Here is a 5,235-nt window from a genome sequence, read left to right on the forward strand (position 1 = left end):
ACATCCATCCCTTCCCCTTGGGGTCACCCCATACCCAGGTGGCTCCATCTTGCCAGCAGTTCCCAAAAAGGGCAGAAAAGGACGTTCAACCCCTGTCCCCAGGCAGGACCGCAGAGCAGGACATCCCCTCAGCAACGGGATGCTGTGTCTGTGGGCACGGCAAGGCTTGCAAGGCAGATGGATGCCATCTCAGCAACAGGGCATAACCCTAAATACTTCTGTCTTTCACTGCTTACTTCATACCAGGGCTTTTTTCCTGTTCTGAAGACTTCCCTCATCTTTTCCTGCATTAAACACACCCAATTCTTTTCCATCAGTCATTCTTTCAGGGCATTTTTCCTCTTTTCTCCAGGTCAACAGGGTGAATTTGATTTCTAACCCTCCTCCCAGACAGCCCCTACACCCTCCCTCAATAGCATATTGCCTTCATTTGTGCCATGCTTCCCCAGAAAACCCCTGCTTAATGTGTCTGCCATCACGAGCTATTGATAACTGCTGATGGGATATAGCTTCTTGGGTAGCCATCCACCTACAGTGGCAGAATTTCCCATTTCCCTAATTTGCTTATGAGAATTTCACGTAAGGCAGCACGAAGATAGCATCGCTCCCGCTTTCGCTGTGGTACCCAGCCCATCGCCCTAATGAAGAGAAAATGGGCTTGGTTTGACACAACGTGTTCCTGCTAAATCTGTGTTCTCAGCCCCAGCGCTGCCCTCTCAGTGTTTACCACTTGGTGGCCTTACTAATTTGTTCCAGCAGTTTTCTGGGTACGGAGGCAGGCTGACTCATCTAGAGTTTCCTGGATCCTCTTTTTTCCCCTTCCTTGAAGCAGATGGTGAATTGGACGTCTGTATCCTCCCAGGACATGGCTCCATGCCAGCTCTCTGCGCCCCTGTCCCCCTCCCACTTTGCCGCTGTTGACGACGAACGCTTGTCACCCCATCATGGTGAAACCCACCACCTCTAGGGACAAGCAATGGCTGTAGGATCCCTTTCAGGCTGGACTGTCTTCATAGTCAAGCCCTTAGAGTAGAGAGGTCCACCTGTCCCAGGGTGGATTTGAGGCAAAGGGGATCCTCTGGAAATGGGGATACGCCCAAGCTGGACTGTAGAGAGGGGACATTGCCCCATCATCCCTTGGACTTCTGGGATGGAGAGGGATGCTGAGCAATGGGGAGAGATTGAAGGGAGGAGGTGGCTGTGAAGATGCAGGCAGGTACCACCCCAAATGGGTTTGGGCTCCCTGTTCATCTAGCAGGCCTCGTGATGGTCCCTGCAGGTGTAAGGAGAGAGCTCGGCCCCTTCCGACAAGGCTCTGCCCCAGTGCCATGGGCGGTGGGTTTGGTCTTGAGGGCGGTGGAGCGGACAGGTCCAGGGCTCCTGCCTGGCTGCAGGTTGCAGGCTGCCTCGCTCACCCTCCGAGCCCCCGCATGCCAGGATCTGGCCTGCTGGCATCCTCCTCGAGCAGCACATCCCGCCAAAGGGAGGAAGAGAGAGAAGGAGAAACCTTAGAGCCGAATCAAAGCAAAACTAGAGAAAGCAAAATGAGGGTGGTGGGAGGAAACAAGGATGTTCTGCAAGCCTACAGCAGACTCAGCAACAGGCAGGGCAAGGCTCTCGGTGGGATGGGATGGAGGAGATGCTGTGGGCCTGGACCCCTCAGGACACATCAGGGCTGTGCAAGTCAGCCATGGTTAGGGGTCCAGGCAACCTGCCCAGCAGCCCACCCCTCCCATCAACCACCCATGGTGCCCACCAGCTTACCCCAGCCTGTCCCCTCGAGGACCAACAGCTGCTTTCGCAGTGAGACAAGGCCATGGCAATGCCCCCAGACCATAGGGCCCAACAGACCAATCCCCATTAACCCAGGGGCCAAATAACCCACACACCCTGCTGCTGCTGCACCTCCAGCCCAACCTCTCCAAAACCAAAACACAGCTCTGAGACCTCCCAGTGAGCAGGACCAGGTCCTCACTTGTAAGTGACCTTATTGCCACATGACCCGACCGCCCCTTTTTCCCCTGGCATCTGCAATGTCCTGCATTTTGCAGGAATGGTGCTTTGCTGCTCCATGGCGCAGCTTTCCTCAAAAATGCTGCTGCAAGCAGCAGGAGAAGATTTCTTCTCCTTCTTCATCTGCCTGCCCAGTTTTCTCGGGACCTGGTTTTTGGGCTCATGTTTGTTTAAGGGATGCTTGCTCACATGTTGTTCCCAATCACCTTTAATCAAGGCTGGGGTATATAAGGAGCCAGGCTGGCTCTCAAGCATCTGTATAGGGGGTTTTGCTTGCTTAGGGATAGCTCAGGCATGCTGAAGTCATACATCCAGCTTTCTGCAGATGCAAACAGGGATCAGCTCCTTGAGGTCACCCAGCGGAGGGTCTGGCCATTCCCCACCAGCAATACCCCAGTGTGGGACAGGGGATGAGCTCTGCTTTCTGGAGGTCCCAGATGGCATGTGGTCCCAGTGAGCTGACAAAGCATTTTGGCACTGATGCTGGTGGCAGCCACTCCTCAGGGGGAGCACCGGGTGTCTGCAGTTGGAAGCGGTTGCTCTAACTTCCAGACCAGAGTGTGCAGGAAACACAGCAGCTTCAGTGTCCGCAGCCACCCCCTCAGCTGCACCCGGGTCATGGCATGGGAGACCTGCGGCATGTGGATGGGGTGGCTGGGGATGGCCAAGCGGCTGGGGGGGTGTGTGTCTGCAGGGATGTGCATGTCCTCACAGGTAAGGGGTGTGTGTATGTATTTGGCTGTGTAAATCTGGGGGTGTGCACATAGATTTGCATGGGGAGCTGTGTCCACATTTGTGTGCTCATGAGCATTTGTGTGTGCTTGCACAAAAGGGTGCATGGCCAGGCTGGGGACGCTTGCTCTGGGGTGATACAGGAAAGAAAAATAGGAATCCCCCCCAGTTTGGCTGTTGTGCACTTGTGAGCACAAAGCACTGGGGAAGGGGCTGTCAGGAGCATCCTCTATCACTCACAGTCATGATGCAGGTAGGAATGAGGTGGGCAGACCCAAACCTACGCCCTGTCCCCTCTGGCCTTTCAGGAGTCATTCTGAGTGATGGCATATCTTGAGAGCAAAGAGAAGTCAGGTCCAGGTGCTATTTAATTTTATAGGGCCTTGTTCTTCTCCTGCTTGTGCTACTGTAAGACTCAATTTTCCCAAAATGGGATGCTGAGGACCAGACCGGGGCCCTGCTCTTATTCTGTCGGTGGCCAGTGACTCTGCGGCACAGGGGTTAGCTCCAGCAGCTGTGGTTGCTGCAGGGAGCAAGGTCAAAAACCAAAGCCAGGTGGTGGAGTCTGCCTAACTACTCTGCAGCAAACCTCCTCTCCGCAGCCTAAACCAAAGACCACTGAAACCCTGCCACCCACGCCCCTCCAGAGCCAGCAAAGCAGCTGCGGCAGAAAGGATGTACCCCCAAACCATCCGAGGCCCATCGCAGCCCAGCCTCTTCTTAGTGCAGGCAGGGAAAGCCAAAGGACTTGAGAGTGTCGGCTCAGCCCCCCCCAGAAAACCTGAGGCAAACCTTAGCATCATAGGTGGAAATGAGTTTGCTCGGGTCCCTGCTTAATTTGGAGTGGAGAAAAGGGGCATAAACCTGCCGGTTGGTGCAAATAGCAGGCAGCCAGCTGGAATGGGTGCAGTGGTGGGCAAAAGCAAGAGGGCTGTGGTATGGAGTGAGGGGCAGGGGAAGGAGCGATGTGGGATGGTGGAGCTGGGAAAGCCAGAACTGGGGACTTCTCAGGATGGGAGGTAAAACCGCTTCCTCCAGATCCTGCGCAGTGACTCCAGGAAGACTGAACTACTATCACCATGCTGGAGGGAAAGTCAAAACCGTGGGTGGCTGCTCTCCTGGCTTGCATGGATAGACAAGAGCAGCACATGAACACACTTGGCTCCCCATCCCTGAGCAGGATGCTGGGGCATGGGGGCTGACACCCATCTCAGGGCACTGCTTGGTTCAGGGATGCTCAGTTTGGGGCTTGAAACCTACATCCTGCCTGGAGCTGCTCTGGCCGGCACAGCCAGTGTCGTGCCCAGCGCAGGGGAGCATAGCTCGCGTCTCTGCCAGTACTGGGCACCCTGTCCTTCAAACAGGGGTCGGAGATGGTGCCTGGCAGCCTGGAGCACCCCCACCGCTCACCCCACGCATCCTCGGGCCCCAGCCTTGCTCCCTGCAAGGGGCAGGATTGCAGCCAGGCTGCTGAGGGGCCGGAGGGGCACGGGCACTGCCACGGGCTGGGTGCTCTCCCATCCCAAATAGCAGTGGGAGATGCTTTTGCTACACCTCCGACCCCACCAGATGGCTTGGGAGCCTCCGACCGGCTGCAGACCACCATCCACCAAGAGGGGAAGGGACCCAGCCCCGGCCGCTCCTGGAGGAGCCATGGCTGCAGCCGGGGGTTGCAGGAAGGGCTGAAGACCCAGCACCTCCACTGCCCGAGAGGCAGGACGGAAAATATGAAGCAGGGCCCACCCTCTCGCCAACATCGTGTCTGACAGGAAAGCCAAAAACAAAACTGCTGACTGAGCTCCTGCTCCCCGCCTGCTGCGGCTGCCTCCTGCCGCGGTCTCTGCTGGAGCTGCTCGGGTCGCATGGTGCCGTGCTGGGGCAAGGAGCAGGGCTGCTGCTTGCAAACAGTCTCACCAGGCTGAGCTGCATATTGACGTGAGTGAATGTTGTGGGACCAAATAGGGCAACCACATCCACCATCCTGCCCTGAGGAAGGGCGAAAGCCATCCCAGATGGATGTTCATCCCATCTGGTCCCCTCTGGAGGTTTCTCAGGGACTTTCCAGTCCCCGCAGGGGACAGAGTTCCGTGCCTGGCATGCCTCACCCCTTCCCCCAGTGCCCGGGGTGGCTCCTGCAAGGCTGCACTGGTTTTACTGGGGGTAAGGGAGAAAGAAACCTGCTGACAGTGCTGCTGAAGTGTGAGATGCAAGTGACTCTTCTCTTGCTGGGTTTCATGATCCCCTGGCAGGTCTCTGCTGCCTCCAAAGCCAATCCTTACCAGGGTCTCTCCTCTCTCGAGCAGTTGTCACTTCTTTCCATTCTGGTTTCTGGCAGGCAGCATGGCCCCGGCATCACTTTCAAAAAGAAAAATGGAAGTTTGGAGCCAGAAAGCTGCACCGAGCACTGTGCTGTGAGCTTCGCCCTGGCTGATGGCAGCCAGGCCTCCGGCATGGCAGGGGTGCTTGTTCCTGGCTGGGCAAGCACCCCAA

This window comes from Fulmarus glacialis, unplaced genomic scaffold (assembly GCF_000690835.1).
Source record: "Fulmarus glacialis isolate BGI_N327 unplaced genomic scaffold, ASM69083v1 scaffold29699, whole genome shotgun sequence".
Taxonomy (NCBI): domain Eukaryota; kingdom Metazoa; phylum Chordata; class Aves; order Procellariiformes; family Procellariidae; genus Fulmarus; species Fulmarus glacialis.